Below are 19,008 nucleotides of genomic sequence, written 5' to 3' on the forward strand. Positions count from 1 at the left end.
TTCAGTTTCCACACAAATACCTAGAGGCTCCATCTTTAGGTTTGAGAACCATTGGTTGAAACATCTTGTTTTTTTAACAGTGGTTCAGCAACATTGGACAACCCCTGCTCATATTTCTGATGCTGCTAGAATTCTTACAGCTAAGTTCAAAAATTTGAGAATTGCTCTCAAGGCATGGAAGGCAACTCTATCTAACCTCAAAAACACTATTGCCAATGTGAAAATTGTACTAGATTTTCTGCAGGTTATTGAGGAATTCAGGGATTTATCTGTTCCTGAATGGAATTTCAGAAGTATTCTTGAATCAAAGTTGCAAAACCTGTTGAAACAGCAAAGAATTTATTGGAAGCAAAGGGGATCAAATCAAATGGGTAACTCTAGGTGATGCAGGCACCAAGTTCTTTCATGCTAATGCTACAATGAAATATAGAAGGAATTTGGTTACTAGTCTTGAGAATGAAAATGAAGAATCTGTCTTTGATCATCAGCAGAAGGCACTTTTAATTTGGCAGGCTTTTAAAGAAAGGCCGGGTGTTTCTGAGTTCTCTGGTATTCAATTCAATCTTGACCATCTTATGCAGGCTACTATTGATCTGAGTTCTTTGGAGCTACCTTTTTCTAAAGAGGAAATTGATTCAGTGGTACATTCTCTACCAACAGATAAGTCCCCTGGGCCTGATGGTTTTAACACAGATTTTGTGAAAAGATGCTGGCACATTATTTGTGAAGACTTCTATAGATTATGTTCTGCATTTTACAATGGTGATATTTGTTTGCAAAGCATCAATGGCTCTTTGATCACCTTCGTCCCCAATAAAGATAATGCAGTCAGAGTTGCTGATTTCAGACCTATTTCTCTCTTAAACACTTCAGTGAAGATCATCACAAAGATTTTAGCCAACAGACTTCAGCTGCTCCAACCTAAAATCATTCACACTAACCAATATGGTTTCATCAAGCATAGGTGCATTCAAGATTGTTTGGCTTGGTCACTGGAATTTCTTCATCTTTGTCATTAGTCTAAGCAAGAAATCATTATCCTTAAATTGGATTTTGAAAAAGCTTTTGATAAGGTTGAGCACAATTTGATGACAAGAATTATGGAACAAAAAGGTTTCCCTACAAGATGGTTGAATTAGATGAAGCTAATTTTCACAAGTGGGACCTCTGTTGTCCTTCTCAGTGGAGTACCAGGAAAAGTTTTTAACTGTAGAAGGGGGGTTAGACAATGTGATCCACTGTCCCCCCTTCTCTTTGTGTTGGCTATAGATTTCTTGCAAGACTTGCTGAATTCAGCTAGGGCTCATGGTCTCCTCTCTTTACCCCTGACTTTACCTCATAATCAAGATTTCCCAATATTGTAGTATGTAGATGATACTCTAATTTTCATGAGAGCAGATGCTAGAGAACTTTTTTTTTTCCTAAAGGCCATGCTTACTTCTTTTGTTGAGTCCACTGGATTGAAAGTTAACTATGCCAAATCTATGATAGTTCCTGTCAATGTTGATGAGGCTAAGCTTGAAATTCTTTCTACAACTTTGGGATGTGCAAAAGGCTCTTTGCCTTTCACCTATTTGGGCTTACCTTTGAGCTTAACCAGGCCAACTGTGGCTGACTATTGGCCTTTGGTTTCAAGGTGTGAATGACGTTTAGTAAGTGTTTCTAATTACCTAAGTGAAGCTGGCAGGTTGCAACTGACTAATGCAGTTTTCAGTGCTTTGCCCACTTTTGCTATGTCTACCTATTTGTTACCCAAAACAGTGATCAAACAAATAGACAAGTTTCGAAAACACTGCCTCTGGCGTGGCTCTGATGCTAATAACAAAAAAACTCCTAATGCAGCTTGGCCTTTAGTTTGTGTTCCAAAAGAATGTGGGGGCTTGGGTGTTCTGGACTTACACACTCACAATCAGAGCTTGTTACTGAAGAATTTGCACAAGTTCTTTAATAGACTGGACATTCCTTGGGTCAGTCTTGTGTGGGCTTCTCGATATGCTAATGACAGGTTACCAAATGCTACTCGCAAGGGTTCTTTCTGGTGGCGTGATATTCAGAAACTCATTCCTGTCTTCAAAGCCATGGCAGTGGCCACAGTCTCAAGTGGATCATCTACTTTTTTTGGCTTGACAATTGGTTTGGCTTCTCTTTCAGTACTTCTTTGCCTGAGCTTTTCTCGTTTGCTAAAGATAAATTCATCACAGTGCAGCGTTTCTGTTAATCTGCAGAGCCCCATGTTCTCTTTCATCTACCTCTCTCTGAAGAGGCCTATCAGCAGTTCATTGATCTGTCAGTTATCTTGCAGAATGTGACTTTGCAGGAAGGTTTTGATTCTTGGTCCTATACTTGGAATTCCAACATCTTTACCTCCAAAAGTGCATATATACAACTCATTGGGGATCAGCCAGTTCACCCAGTTTATGCTTGGCTCTGGAAATCTTGCTATCAAAATAAGAGAAATTTTTTCTTTTGGCTCTTACTCAAGGACAGGCTTAGTACCAGAGAGCTCCTGAGAAGAAAGAGAATGCATCTTGATGACTATAATTGTGGCCTATGCACAGAAACCCTGGAAGAATCCCTGCTCCATTTCTTTTTGGATTGTTCTTTTTCAAGATCCTGTTGGTTTACTTTGGGGTTGGTCATACATGATTCATCTGATCGCTTTGGCACTCTGGCCTCTTTCAGAGCACAGCTTCAGAAGCCTTTCTTCATGGAAATCATTGTTACGATGTCTTGGTCAATTTGGATGGTTCGGAATGATGCAATCTTCAAGCAAGTTCAGCCCTCTAACAGTCACTGCAAAAGGATCTTTCGTCAAGAATTTGCCTTAGTTATTCTAAGGGCGAAAAGAAACTTAGCTCCTCTGTTGAACCAATGGCTAGAAGCCTATGTGTAATTCTTCAGATTTTCTTTTTGTCTTTCTTTGTTTCTTGAGCTTATTTGTAAAGACTGTATGTAAGTTTTTTTTTTTCAAGTTTTAATAAAAGCTCAGTAGGGGGAAACCGCTCCTGTTTCATTCAAAAAAAAAAGACATTGCACAAAGAAAAAGGACTTTAGAAAGGGAAGGCTAGCAAGCTGGGGTTCATGCTGTAGCTGTATCAGTGTTTGATGATCCTTTTTTCCTCCTTTGCGCCCCCCCCCCCCCCCCCCCTCCCCTTCTGCTGAACTAAGACCTGTGCATAAAACTATTCTCTCCTTCCTTAATTGAGAGGCAGAGCTCCTGCCGTTCATTTAAAAAAAACATTATGTACCGCTATCTTAAAGTCTGAAACCTACTTCGAGGAACCTTTGTTTACCTTTCTGCCTCATCAATCTGCTCTATCCTCATATCTCAACATTTCATCACTCCGGTAGTACCTAATAATTTTATGCTGCTTGGCTGCACTTAGTTGCATCATTGTCGTAGCTCTAATGTTTTGACGAATATTTGACACCAGTACAAATGTGCTCGCTATAATTTCAAAATTTTGGGCGATGAGGATTACAAGGAATATTTGGACAATACCCTTCCACCATCTGGACCCGTAATCTATATACTTCAAATGCAAGAATGCAGGACACTATAGTAAGCTAGTACCCTTTTTCTTTCAGTGAGAGTATAGCTAACATCATATTAGAACTTCGTCACCTGTGAACAAAAGATACATATACATAGGTTAACATTTAAAAGCTTATGATTGAGAAAGGAAGTTATCTTCATTACCTCTGAGTAGTTGTATCTTTTTGGAGCTAGGGATCCATAAGATACCATTAGAGCCTCAATGTTCCTTTCAGTGCTATTGCTAGCCTTTCTTCCCAGGAGAAACCATAGTCTTTGCCCCTTTCGATGCCATACAAGTACATACTCACATGGAAAGAGCAAGCTTGCAGTTGCTGCCATCAAAACTGAGATTAAAGCACATGTTATTTAAAAAAAATATATAAATGTATATTCCTTTTCTGTAAAGAGGTCATATTTTTCTCCAGATGAAATAGTCATGTAGGAGATCATTCCTACCCTATTTTTTCAATTAGGTGCTAATGTATGAATTATTTACCTATTAGTATTGTCTTCCCGTGACTCCTCTTGCTTCCTGCACTACTGGAGGCCGCGGCTTTGCCGAGTGTTTTTACACTCGGCAAAGAGTCCTTTGCACTCGGCAAAGGCTTTGCCGAGTGTAGCACTCGGCAAAGTCCGCTCGGCAAAATTTTTCTCGGCAAAGGGTCTTTGCCGAGTGCTTTTTATTCGGACACTCGGCAAAATAAAAAAAATTACCGAGTGCTTGGGGCGGCACTCGGCAAAATATTTTCGGCCGTTGCGGCGCCGGCCGTTAACGGTTATTTTGCCGAGTGCCCGACCCAGCACTCGGCAAAAAAAAAATATTTTTTTTAAAAATTACTTTGCCGAGTGCCCCAGCCCAGGCACTCGGCAAAGTTTTTTTTATTTTTTTTTTAAAAAGTACTTTGCCGAGTGCCCCTGCCCAGGCACTCAGCAAAGTTTTTTTATTTTTTTTTTAAAAAAATTACTTTGCCGAGTGCCCCTGCCTAGGCACTCGGCAAAGTTTTTTTATTTTTTTTAAAAAATTACTTTGCCGAGTGCCCCTGCCCAGGCACTCGGCAAAGTTTTTTTATTTATTTTTAAATAATTTCTTTGCCGAGTGCCCCTGTTTAGGCACTCGGCAAAGAATTTCTGAATTTTTTTAAAAAAAATACTTTGCCGAGTGCCGCGGCAAGGCACTCGGCAAAGACCTGAGAATTGCAAAAAAAAATTACATTCCATTGTAACAGACAATATATATATATATATATATATATATATATATATATATATATATATATATATATATATATATATATACACACACACACACACACATCAATCATCACATTTATATCACCAACATGCGTTATATATCACAAGCACACGAATATTTAATAAATCCATCGAAAATCCATCACAAATGCACCAAAGTTCAACATCACAAGTTTATTATTACAAGTTTAACATCACAAAGTTCAACATCCCTACTGCGGCGACGGAGACTGCAGGTGTGGCCCCCCAGACTGCGATGAAGGACCGAACTGCGGCGAAGGGTTGACGCGATCAGCCGCCGGTGACACGGTAGCGGGATTGTTTGAACCCGCCGACGGAGGCTGCACAAAAGAGAAAAGATTGCATGTGTTAGACTCAAAATTGAAAATTTCGGCAGCACCTTCCCTGCACGGGGAGGTTTCCAACCTACAAGAAACAACGGCACGAAGGCCGACAATCACAACGGCACGAAGGCCGACAATCCCAACGACACGGTATGCCGTTGAAAGGAGACGCCGGGGGGAGATTCAGGGGGATGACGAACATGGGCCAACATGTGTATGGTGCAGCCATCATGCCATATGGATTGAACCCATCTGTTGCCAGCGCGACACGTACATTACGAGCCTCCTCTGCTTTGAGAGGATGCCACGAATTGAAGTACTTCCATGCATCGGCATCGGATGGATGTACCATCTTCTCAGGATTGTACCGTGTACCATTTTATGCCATGTCATCTGTTTCGCGGATTCCTTGGTCATGAATAGCCATTGGAGCCTCGGTAGGAACGGAAGGTGTCGTAGGACTCTCATGGGGATCTTAAGCTGCCTCTTCTGGCCATCGCCTGAGTCTACCTCCACGTACCTAGAGGATTTACACTTCGGGCAGTACTTTGCATCCGCGTGTTCTTTCCTAAATAGGACGCACCCCTTCGGACACACATGTCTCTTGTCATACGGCATCTTAAGTGCAAGAAGGAGCTTCTCTGACTCGTACAAGTTCTTCGACATAATGTGTGTCTTCGGTAGCATATCGCTCCACACGGCCACCATCTTGTCGAAGCCTTCTCGACTTAGGTTTAACTCGGCCTTCAACCCCATTACGCGACCAATGGCATCCAGCTGAGAAACATTAGTATGATCGTGAAGGGGTCTCTGTGCCGAGTCCAACATCAGGTAGAAGGCATATGCGGCAGCCTCCATCTCCTCCTTGTCACGTTCTTCAGCGAACTGAGCTTGGTGCGTGTCATCCAGCATGTCTTCTACCCCGGCATCATCATCGAAAGCCTCGAGCCGTGGTCTCACCACCTCCTCCCTGATACGACCAGCTTCACCATGGTGGATCTACCGGTGGTAGCCCGGAGTAAATCCAAACTTCACAATATGTTTACCCATGGTTAACCTATCTTTCCTTCTTCTGTTGTCACAACCGCTGCACAGACAAACCACTAGAGAATGGCCTCCAGCACTCTCGCCAAATGCATGCTGTAAGAATTCTTCGACCTTGACTATAAACAGCAAGTCGTAATCGTGCTCGTCTCTCCGGAGCATGTACATCCACTCACGGTCCTCCATCCTTTAACAGACGTATCAGCACATATGAGTCACCATCAATTGCATCTACGCGGTGTCCCTACTCTCTAATAGGTGAGGATAGGTCCTAATCCCACCCATGGATCCGTAGATGAGGTTAGTTTCCATGCTCCGCTCCTATCTGAGACAGAATTTCGGCAGCACCTCCCCGCTGTTCTCCCAATACACGTCCTACAAGGGAGAGTGTGTATCCGGAGAACAACAGGGGGTGATGCCAAAACACCGTCTTGGATCGGAGCGGACCATGGAAACTAACCCATCTAAGCATCCGTGGGCTGTCCAAAAAACGTGGACAATCCAAAACAGAAACGCTCGCAGATATGCAAAGACCTGCATAACTCCGACCGTATCTCTTTCGGACGGGAGACGCCTAACTGGGATCAGCGACCTAAGACCATGATATGAATAGAGAGGTTATACCTAGGGTGCCGGTGAGGTCAGGCTAGCGGGGCTGTGGCGAGTCAGTGCAGTGGCACCGTGACGCGGTGCAAGCAGACCCGCAACGCTGACGAAGACAATCGGGGTCACCGAGGTCCCTCCGTCGGGGCCTCCTCCTGCATAAAAAGGTAATACATTAGTGACAATTGAAAATTTCGGCAGAACCTCCCCAGCACGGGGAGGTTTCAAAAATCTACAAAAAAGATCGGCACGAAGGCCAACATCCACAAACAACGGCTCGATGCCCGAAAACCACATACAACAACTATTACTACTAACAAGGGCTCGATGGCCGACATCCATTGCACGATTTGAATAGAAAGGGAAGGACGAACCTAGTGTGCTCGTCGACGGTGGGCGGAGTCGGGAGCGGGGCGCTGAGGGCACGGCACCGCCGCTAACGAGGCGTGGACAGCGGCCAGGGCTCCTCCTCCCTTCTTCCTCCTCCCTTCTCCTCTCCACCTCCCTTCTCCTTCTTCCTCCTCCCTTCTCCTCTCCTCCCTCCCTTCTTCCTTCTTCCTTCTTCCTCCTCCCTTCTCCCTTCTTCCTCCTTTTCTCCCCTTCCCTTCTCTCCCTCCTCCCTTGCTCCTCCTACCTCCCCTGCTCCTACGGGCGGCGTGGCTAGGGAAGGGACGGTCGGGACACGGCCGCCGCTGCCGGAAATGGCCGGCCGACACCAGCCAGCCACCTCTGGGCGGCCGAGGCGAGGGGGGCAGGCCGCGGGGAGCTACCGGGGCGGGGCGCGGCCGGCGGCTGAGGGCAGGGCGCAACCGGCGATGGGGGTGGGCACGGCGGGCGTGGTCAAGGGCGCACGCGGGCGTGCGGGCAGGGCTCGCCGACGGCGGTGATTCGCCGACGAGGGCGCGGCAACGGCGGGGGTGGGCGCGGCGGCGGCTAGGGTGGGCGCGGGGGAGCGGGCGGGTGGCTGGGGGCGCGGGGGTTGGACCGCGCGGGGGTTAGGCCGGTGGGGTTTTAGTGTTTTTTTTCGACTTTGCCGAGTGCCCCCTGGGCCGGCACTCGGCAAAGCCCGCATGGCACTCGGCAAAATATTTTTTTTATTTTTGGCCCAAATTTTTTTCTGGGGCCTTGTGACAGTATTTCAAACTCTATTTTAAAATTTGGGGCAATTTTGACTTTTCTATATATTTCATTAATTTATTTCGTTTCGTCGAATTTTTCGGGATATTTCAAATTTGAACTGCAGGTACATGGAATAATAGACTTTGGTCATCCAAAAATTGATACTCATGATATTTAGGGTATGTTTAGGCCGTATCCAGGAACTCACATGAAATCTCGAGCATCTCGTTGACGTAACAGGTCGAGGTACTTGCCAGAAATGTGATTTTAAATTATATAAAATGCAAACGAAGTCCGAAAATCATGAAACTTGTCGAGGCATCGTGTTATCGCATGTGGAGGCTATGGTAAAAAATTGAGAAAGTTTCGAGCAAGTTGTGACGTTGGATGCCAAAAACCCAGACATCTCCACATGTGATCAGTGAAATATGGATGCTGCACCACCCATCGGTGCTAGACCTATTGAAATATGGATGCCGCCGATGTGTATCGGCGATGAGCAAGGAGAGATTGTCGTAAGACCGTCTCCAAACTATAGATACCCAAACCCAAAATAGATAGCAAGAGATCTAAAATCAGCCTCCAACAGAGTACATATACAGGAGATCTATTTTGGGTTCCTGGAGAGGCACAACCCAAATATGAGCATCCTCTCTCCTGAAAACCTATTTGCAAAAAGAAATCTTTTTTGGGTCTTGTTATTGAAGAAGATGCCGAATAGGTATTGAACCTTTTGTCTGTAGCGCTACCCAAAGGACGAATGAGTCTTGTATTTTGAATGTTGTTATTAGAGATAGCCTAAAAGATACGGAGGATGTGCAAGCTGTACTCGCTCTGATAGGATCCCAAGTATGGGATGTTGTTACTGCAACTAATCTGGAACCTAATCAAGGCGCTCGATGCCGTCGTCCGGGATGAGCCCAAACGGGAAGGAGATGTTCACGTTGCCACATAGCACGGGCAGGCAGTGTCCTCTCCTCCTTGGCCATGTGCTGCCGCCGCAAGCATCATCAGTGGTAAGGATAAGGCCACCCACACCGACGAGACTAGCCATGTGTTTGGTTGGAGGGATTTGTAGGGGCGGGATGGGATGGACCTAGGATTTGGGCTATTTGGATGGGAGTCGGCCCAGGGACAGAGACATCCCACCTAGCATATTCCCCTCAGATTCCTTGACTCCCCATCCCACTTTTTTACACGGACGGGGGCGGTCCCTGGTTTCTTCTCGTTTCTTCTCACCACTCACCACCAGCCTGACTCGTTTTTTTCTCGAAAAAAGGCACGAGCAGGCGAGAGCTCAGCGGCGGCACATCCATCATCCGACGCGGGACGCGGGGCCACAGCGCTTGGCGGTGGCGCGGCACCAGGCATCGCGTCGGCGGCGCGGCACTGGCCCCCACGGCAGCGGCGCGGCACCGGCCCTCGTGGCGGCGGCGTGGGATGTGGTCGGCAGCGGCGATGCGGCCTGTGGTCAGCGGCGGCAGTGCGGCACACGTCCGGCAGCTTCGTCCTCATCCCGGTCGTCTCCATCAACATCAACGTCTCCCTCTTCCCCAACAACAGCAGGCCGAAAACGTGAAGCACGTCATCCTCACTCGCTCGTCCTCCTTCTCCATTAGCAGATTTGTGATTTGCCCAATGTATACAAACCCTAACACAATGGATTTACTTTATTTTTGTTAAATGTGCCTCCAGTAGTTCAACAAGTATGATGTGATTTATGCTTGAGACATGTTTGCTTCTGCATATGGTAAAAAATCAGTGAAGTCCAATGGAAAAAAATTTCCCCTAGGCTATAGCGCTAGTAAGTTGCCTCATGTTTCTGATCTATGTTTGAGCATGACATGGTAATATTGTTTTTCTTTCTTTGATTGTTGCATTGTAGATGGATCAGAGAACCAAGGTTCTAATTTGTTCAGCTGCTGTATATATGTTCTTCTTCATGGTGGCCACGGTTATTCAGTCTAGAAAAAGAAAAAGATGTTTATCATGTGTTTGTATATTTTGTGGTATGTTAAAACTTATACTAATTGTAAGGCTTAGAACTGTTATGTATAAGCCTTGAACTTCTATTGTGTCTAAGAACTTGGCATGACCTATAGTCTTGGCACTTGCTAATATATGTGAGTTAAGACCTTTATGGTAAACTGTGCACTTGAATATTACATATGCATTTATCTTTTTTAGATATATTTGTGGTGATTTTAGATGGCAATGTCTTTTTTTTAGATATATCTGTGCTGATTTCAGATGGCAATATATGTGCGTGATGCTAAGAGATAATTTAATTTTGAATTAGTCAATGCAATGGTGAGACAGAGTAGTTACGACATACAATAGCAATGTAATACCTTCTATTTATTAACAATATGTTCTCAATATAAAAGGTGGTAAGAATACCTACATTATGAGGGAGGTGATCATATGAAGATATCATATCTCTATCCCTTCATCCAAACATGAGACAGGATCACTCCGTCTCACTTTATCCTTCCAACCAAACAGAAAACAGAGATCATTTCATTCCACTCACCAATTAGAAATATGAACCATCCTATTCCAGAAAATAGAGTCAAGACTATCACATTCCATTTGGTCTCTCAACCAAACGCTACGTAGGAGGAGCAACAAGGACGGAGCCATAGGAGCATGAGAAGGTTCTTGCCTCTCGGCGACTGGAGTAGCTGGACGAGGAGAAGGGTGGTCCGCTCTAGAAGAATACAAGCATGGCGATCGACCATACGGTAGAGCGAGTCCGCGTGCCCTGTATAAGTGTACTATAGAGTATAGACTGCAGACTAGCGAGTGGACATTTGCGGAATCGCAGGCCATTCATGGCACTTGGGAATTTCCGAGTTGCCCGATGGACGGGGCAACGTTGCGACTAGTGCTGGATATCGAGCTGGCTCGGCTCGGTTCAGCTTGAGTTAGCTCATTAAGCTTGCTCGTTAATATTACGAGCCAGAGGGACGGCTTAGCTGCTCGTTAGCGAGTTTGAGCTGGCTCGTTTAGCTCGCGAGCTATAAAAAAATAGCGCACATATATTTATAATGTTCATGCCATAATAATTTCAGAAGGTGACGTCCACTATTATGCAACCATACATGATTAATACATATCAGGTTCATCAAAAATATCAACCATGCAACATAACTGGTTCATCCATGATCTATGCAGTTTCAGTATATTTACTGGTTGCTTGCCACCATAGACTTAGAAAAGTCCACAAATTCAATGTCAGCATCATCATCTTCCCCCTGAAAAACAATCCATAAATCAATATTTAAGTACCACAACAATTATAAAATCAAAATTCATATGAAACGACTAAAAATAAGGATTACATATCAATAGAATAGGTATACACTTCTAGGTCAGCATTATCATCTTTTGGATTTATGGTCGTGGGCTGATAGACCTCAGCTCGTTTGAGCTGGTTCGAGCTGGCTCGTTAAAATAGCGAGCTAGACTTCCAGCTCAACTCGTGAAAAAGTTAAAACGAGTCGAGTAAGCCGAGCCGGACAGAGTCAAGCGAATCGACGAGGCGCGATTATTTTGTCGGGCCCTAGTTGCGACGACTATCGCGAGTCATTGGCGTGGTGACCGGAACAGAACGCTTGGTCGGTGACGACTAGTAGGGGGACTTTTTTTTACGAGCAGAGACAAGGGGACCTCTTGTTAACAGACCAAGCCGTCAGAGCGGTAGCGCTGGAATGAAAGTTGTGCCAGCAACTGAAGCGACCTCGATTTCCGCGAAGGGAAATCCACAGCGTCGAAGTGTAATAAGATCGTTGTAGATCATATTACCCAAATTTCAGTTAAATATCACATCCATACAACGATAATATCAGAGTACAAGTAGTACGGAATTATATAAATTATTACATCGCCGCATTGGTGGAATCAAAAGTAGCATTCATTCAGAACAGCTTGAAGAGAAGATCGCCAAACTCGAGCGTAGAAACGAATCCCTCAACCGTCAAACTCATCGGAGCTATACTCCTCAGCAGAACTTGTGTGCCAAAATTTATCAATACACTTTGTACTGGCCACTCCCAATCCTATGAGCATTTGCTTTGTGGAAATTGGATGCAAGTTGGATATAATCAAAGGAACCTATAAGGCTGGGGTTTCCTATACAGTAGCATATCAAGTATATATATTAATAGTTGGTCAAGTTTTAACACCATTCCCACACACATTCCATCCATTCCCTTCCCAGAGCTAGGTTTCGATCCTAGGATCGATATACCACCATCTCCACACCATTACCATATCATCGCTCAGTCGATAGGCCAACTCCCTCTCGGCACTGTCTCAAGGTCCGTAGCCCCTGGCTACGACCGACACTCTCTCACGGGGGAAGAAGAGAATGACTCATCTCACTATCTAGTTTAAGCGAAACCCAAGAAAGGTCCATAGCCGACAAGTCGGCACATGTATCGATCGATCAACCATACACTCTGCAGAGATTTTACATAACCACAAGATCCGCCTTCCTCGTTGACCGTCGTCAACTGGGCTGATTCCGGCTGCTTGCTAGACTAGGATAATGCCACTCTACCATTCAGCCCTGGTACACCCCAAGTTTAGTCTAGGGTGGCTGAAACTGTGAGTCATGAGCCGGGTCCATAAGGTCTCCATGAAGTCTCAGAAGGGTGTGGGGGATCCTCCGCACCTCGTACCTCCCTCGCACTGTCCGCTATCAACCTAGCAGTAGTGGCAATATCCTACCAAGTAGTCCGGCCGTTCCGCACCATATAGGGCGAGTGGTACGTAAGGCTTCCCGGTGAATCTGAGTACTAGTAAGTCCTTAGGGATGACCAAGCCAGAATGTCTCTATCAGAGTTTCCATTTATCGTGCCACCACAGCACCTCCATCTCGGGCTCCTCCCATCACAGGTTCACACCCAGGACCACCTCATATACCATTTACCCATCACAGGTATCCATTCCAGGGGTGCCCAGGTAGCACCCCATGGCATGACTTGCCCCAGGCTCGTCGTATACTCCAACTTGATCGACACAACCCTCACCCTCTACACACCCAAGTCACACACGCAGCACTCTCTCCGTAGTCCAGATAACACTAGTTTCCACCACGCATGTAGTATAAGCGTAGTAGAAGTATAAGTAATGAAATATATAGCAATAAGCGTGTGTCTAGCCTAATAGCAGGGTATGCAGGGGTAAGGTTGCATCAAGGTAAAGGCCTTCAAGTAAGCATACTAAGCATACTACCATGCAAGTCCTATCATAGTATGATTGTAGCAGTAAAGTAAAGCAATAGCAGTTCTATATTAGCCATACGTAATAGGTGCTACGAGATTAGGTGGGATATGGCACCTTTAGTGTAGTCGTCTCCGTACTCCTCATGGTACTCACGATCCTTGTCCGTCAGGTTCTCCTCCGAGTCTATAAACGATCGCATTATAGTCGTGTTAGCGACGTCTATAGAATAGCACAAAGAAGCAATGGAAATTCAAAAGAGCCAAATGCACTCAAACATGGGTTCATTGCGTAGAGTTTGATTTTAGATGAATTTTGGTCCTTGTTTCATATTTTTCTGAGGTCGTATGAATTAGTTATGAATTTTCGAAGATTGAATCTATTTCTGAAAATGGAAAAAGGCCGAATTAATCCTGGGCTGACACGTGTCACGCTGTGACTGGTCCACGTGGCATGCTGACGTTAGCATGATGTCATCGTCTCGGTTCTGGTACTGACAGGTGGGGTCCAGCTGACGTCATCATGACGTCAGCATGACGTCATCAGTCCGACAGGTGGGACCAGGGCTTTCGGGTCACTGACAGGTGGGTCCGGCCAAAGTCAACGTCAAGTCAATGCCGAGTCAACAGTCAACGGGTTAGGTCACTGACGTGTGGGGCCAGGGCTGCTGACGTCAGCAGCAGACATCACCGTGACATCAGCATGACGTCACCTTGGCTGTGTTGCTACTGACATGTGGGTCCCGCGTGACATCATCATGACGTTAGTATCTGACGTGTGGGTCCAGAGTGTCTATGCCACTAACATGTGGGGCCAGGTCAATCGTCAACATTGACCAGTCAATGGTCAACACGGACTGGGTCTCAAACGGGCTCCGGCGGGCTTCGGGTTGGGCCGGTCTGGGTCGGGCCGGGCCGGACACGTGGCAAGCTGTGACGCTGCCACATCGTAGCCGTGGGCCTCTACTGGGCTTCGTCCACATCGCTGGCTCACAGTGCGTGGTTCATGGTGGACGTAGGTTCACGGTCCATGGACCTAAGGTAGGGTCCATGGTGGACCGAGTCCTCCCTTCATCTCCTTCGTTGCGGTCTTTGTGAACCGGGTGCACGCGTGTGTGTGGCCGGCGAGGATGAATCCTCTATTTCTCCCACGGCCATGCTCTTGCCGGCGGCGAGCTCGCGGGTGAGCCTCCGTGGCGGCGCTAGTACGCAATTGACACGGGTGGAAGCTCCGCCGAGCCTCGGCGTCTTCATTGGTGGGGTTACCACGGCGTGCAGGGTCACGTGGTGTGCCGGCCATGGCGGCAGCCTTCTGGGCACAACGGCGGCGCCGGTGAGGTGGCTACGGCCATGGTGAAGCGTCCTAGTGGGGCGTGTAAGCTTCTACGGCTCCATGGGGACGCGGCGTGGGCGTCCAGGGCTCAAGGTGGGGCTTCGTGCTTCCAGGTGGCCGGTAGGGGCTCCCCGATGGCCACGACGACGTGGTGACGACGGCGAGGCGCACGGGTGAACTACGGGGCTCCAGCGGGGTGGTCACGGCGTGGTCGCGGGTGTGCGCGTGGGTGCGTGTGTTCCTAGAGACTGGAGATGACCCTGGCCTACATGCTCCCGGTGTGGAGCGCCATGGTCGAAGTAGCAAGGTCCGGCGGCGGCAGGGGAAGAACCGGGGCTCACCATAGGTGTTGGAGTCGACTGGCTGGCGGTGCAGTGGCGGGTTGCGGCCGTGTAGCTCCGAAAGCCATGCAGTGCAGCATTGCCCGCGTCAGTGATGAAGACGATGGCGTCATCTTCAGCTCCAATGACCTCCTCCCCCACAGTGGCTTCGGTGTCCCCCCCCCCCCCACTTCTTCCCCTTCTCCCTCTTCTCTCTTGGTTTGGGTGTGTAGTGGATGGCCACCATGGGGGCGGCAGGGCGATGGGACGAGCTAGGGCTCTGGGGCCAGGGCTTTTATAGCCGAGCTCGGCCATGGAGCTCGGTGATCGGCGGATGGAGACTGAGGGGCGATCGGGGGCGCTCGCTTGCATCCAACGACGCGCGCGTGGTTGCGTGGGTGCGGCGCAAGGGGAGACAGGGCCATGCCCCGGGCGTGATCCCCTGGCCCGCTCCTACCATTGCTGTCGGCCTTTGGTCGCGCGGTGGTTGAGGCGTGGGGGAAGACGACACTGTTGCGGGGTGCGGCTAACATGCGGGGCCAAGTGGCAGCGGCAGCAAGGGAAATGGGGAGGCGCGCGGGCGTGGGTGACGCGCGCTGGGCTACTTGCTGGGCTGCTGCGCGTGAGTTGGGCCAGCCTACTGCACGCTGGCGGGGCTGCTGCACGCTGGCGGGCCAAGAAGCCGAGCAGGCCTGGGCTGCGAGGCCCTTCTCCTCTTTTCTTTTCTTTTCTGTTTTCTTTTTCTACTTCCTTGATTTGAATTCAAATTTGGTTTTTAAATTTGGATTCCAAGTTGGTGCACCATATTCATTGGAGTTTTTGATATGAGGCCCACAACATACTTATATAAATACTAGGAATTTATTTAGCTATTTTGTATAACAAAAATAGGTGTGGTTTTTGTTATACAAAAATAGAATTAGTTTTTCTCTTTTAAACCTTTATTCCTTGGTTTGAGTTTTAATTCTTTTATGGTTTATTATTTTATTAGAGTTGTTAAGCATATCATAACTCAAATGGAAATCCAAATCACATTTCGAATAATCAATGTATGCAATACTTTATTTGTTAGAATTTATATAAACACAATTAACTAATGACATGCCATGCTTATGTGTTAACTTGGGTTGGGGTTAGTCCCAATGTATCTCTTAGGTTGGTTTTCTATATATGACACTCATCATCACATGGGAGTTTTAAGAAAAATTTTGTATTTGATATTTTTGGGTGTATGGATTTTTGAGTTGTTACAGTCCTACCCCCTTAACAGAATCTCGTCCCCGAGATTAAAGCGTAACGTACTCTTCGAATAGGTAAGGGTATCATAGTTGGAGGTCAGACTCTTTCTCCCATGTTGCTTCTCTCTCGGTGTGGTTACTCCATTGGATCTTGCACATAGGAATAGTCTTGCTTCGGGTCTCTTTGGTATCTCTGCCCAGAATTCTGATAGGATGTTCTTTATACTCAAGTGTATCTTGAATGTCAAGTGTATCAGTTGGAACCACTTCATCGGGCACTCTCAAGCACTTACGTAGCTGTGAGACATAGAATACGGGGTGTACACCCATCAATTCCTCAGGTAGCTCAAGTTTGTAGGCAAGCTTCCCAATCCTCTTGCGAATCTTGTATGGGCCAACAAATCTAGGGGCAAGCTTTCCTTTCACGTGGAATCTAACAGTTCCATGTAGCAGGGATACCCTAAGATAGACGAAATCTCCCACATTGAACTCAAGTTCTCTTCTCCTTTTGTCAGCATAACTCTTGTATCGACTTTGAGCAATTCTCAAATTCTCCTTCACTTGCGCAACTCCTTCTGCATCTTGAATCTTAGTGGAGTCAAAGAACATTCTTTCTCCTGGTTGGGACCACATCAAAGGTGTCTTACAAGGTCTGCCATATAGAGCTTCAAATGGCGACATCTTGATACTGGCTTGGTAGCTGTTGTTGTAAGAGAACTCTGCATAGGGTAGGCATTTCTCCCAATCAGAGCCATAATTCAGTAAACTAGCGCGAAGTATGTCTTCTAAGATCTGATTTACTCGTTCTGTCTGTCTATCTGTCTGTGGGTGGTAAGCGGTACTAAAATCAAGTTTGGTTCCAATGGACTTGTGTAGAGCTTCCCAGAATCGGGACACAAACTGAGGGCCACGATCAGATACAATACTAGAGGGAGCTCCATGCAGTCTGGTCATCCCTAAGGACTTACTAGTACTCAGATTCACCAGAAAGCCTTACGTACCACTCGTCCTATATGGTGCGGGACGGTCGGACTACTTAGTAGGATATTGCCACTACTGCTAGGTTGATAGCGGACAGTCCCTCCACACACCCAAGTCACACACGCAGTACTCTCTCCGTAGTTCAGATAACACCAGTTTCCACCACGCATGTAGTATAAGCGTAGTAGAAGTATAAGTAATGAAATATATAGCAGTAAGCGTGTGTCTAGTATAATAGCAGGGTATGCAGGAGTAAGTTGCGTCAAGGTAAATGCCTTCAAGTAAGCATACTAAGCATACTACCATGCAAGTCCTATCATAGTATGATTGTAGCAGTAAAGTAAAGCAATAGTATATTAGCCATGCGTAATAGGTGCTACGAGATTGGGTGGGATGTGGCACCTTCAGTGTAGTCGTCTCCGTACTCCTCACGGTACTCACGATCCTCGTCCGTCAGGTTCTCCTCCGAGTCTGCAAACGATCGCATTATAGTCGCGTTAGCGACGTCTATAGAATAGCACAAAGAAGCAATGGAAATTCAAAAGAGCCGAATGCACTCAAATATGGATTCATTTCGTAGAGTTTGATTTTAGATGAATTTTGGTCCTGGTTTTATATTTTTCTGAAGTCGTATGAATTAGTTGTGAATTTCCCACTCGTCGGGGTGCCGCGTGCACGCAGCACGCGTTGCCGTCTCCTACCATCGTCGGCCACGCAACCACCGTTGTCTTGACATTACTGCACAAACCGCAGTTCAACATAATAACGTACGTACGGCTACGTGCGGCGGGGCCGGAACAAGTACGTGATGCTCAGGCAAGAAAAGAAATTTAGTGGAGACAGTACAATCAAGCCGCCACGAAACCTATCGCCGACTGATGACACATGTTCAAGCATAAGCATAAAATATTTAGGTATACTCACCGCAAATATACCAGTCCTGGCCGTCGGAGCACTGGCACACCAGCAGATCCACGCCGGCGTCGAGTCGTCGACCCGGCACTTGCCGCCGGTCTGCGCGCAAGGAGAGCAGTCCTGAGCCGTGTAGCTGTGCTCTAGGAGATAAACCCACCCTTCATTAGGCGGTCGTAGTCGGCCGCCACCTCCCCCTGGTATCCCAGCACCGGCATCAATGACGACACTGTGCAGTTCCCCGGCAGCGGCTTCAGAATGTTGTCGGGCTTGTACTTCCCAGCAAGCCAGGCGAACGAGCTGGTGGAGTGGTTGGCAGCTCAATCGCACCCAAGAAGGACGCAGCTGCCGCGCCTGCCCTTGGCAATCTCTGAGGAAGAACAGTTCCTCGTTTTTGTTGCTAATCTTGAACGGCTTACGGCCCAATGCCTAGGTCGGAGGAGGCATTGACAAAATTGTCGACGTCGCAAGTGTCATACGACGCGTCCACTTCTATGAAGGAGTTGTTCTCGTAGAAGATATCTATGACCTGGTAATTCCAGTAGGAGTTCTTCAGGGATACGTTGCCCTTGTCGCACGCGACCTCGAAAGCCCGGTAGCCGCACTCCGGCGGATGAGTGCCGGCGAGCCAGAACGGGTAGGCGATGGTGAGGTTCTCGCACAACGCTGACGCGCAGGGCACCGTCGACATGTTTACGGTGGCGACAGCGGGGGGAGTGGCTAGCAGAGCGAGGAGCAGTAGCATGGTTGGGCAGAGCAGGCCAGCGGCAGGAACAGGACATGCGTGCATCTTTGCGTTGCGACTTGCACACAAGAGAAAACACTACGGGGTGAGGGAGCAGTCGTAGTTTGAGAACAACTGTCATAGAGGAAGGAGGTGGTGCATTGCACTGGAAGGCGCGAGGATGTTGACGATGGCGCAGACCCGCGGTCTTCGTCTCCTAGTTCACCGCCACTACAGTTATTAGTCTGCAATTCTGCATGGCATCTTCCGGAACGTCCTCCTTTTTCCAGCCTACTTGTACGCGTACATCATAGATGAAGTGACTTGTGGACCTGTCAGAGGCCCACAGAAGCACAGGAACGGAAGGTGTGCC

At 47.3% G+C, this 19,008-nt stretch overlaps 1 pseudogene; it reads right to left on the bottom strand.

Annotated features, from left to right (window-relative positions):
• Nucleotides 1-5,080: 5,080 nt before the first annotated feature.
• Nucleotides 5,081-18,602, bottom strand: LOC136460337 (LEAF RUST 10 DISEASE-RESISTANCE LOCUS RECEPTOR-LIKE PROTEIN KINASE-like 1.2; annotated as a pseudogene).
• Nucleotides 18,603-19,008: the final 406 nt, after the last annotated feature.

This window comes from Miscanthus floridulus, chromosome 6 (assembly GCF_019320115.1).
Source record: "Miscanthus floridulus cultivar M001 chromosome 6, ASM1932011v1, whole genome shotgun sequence".
Lineage (NCBI taxonomy): Eukaryota > Viridiplantae > Streptophyta > Magnoliopsida > Poales > Poaceae > Miscanthus > Miscanthus floridulus.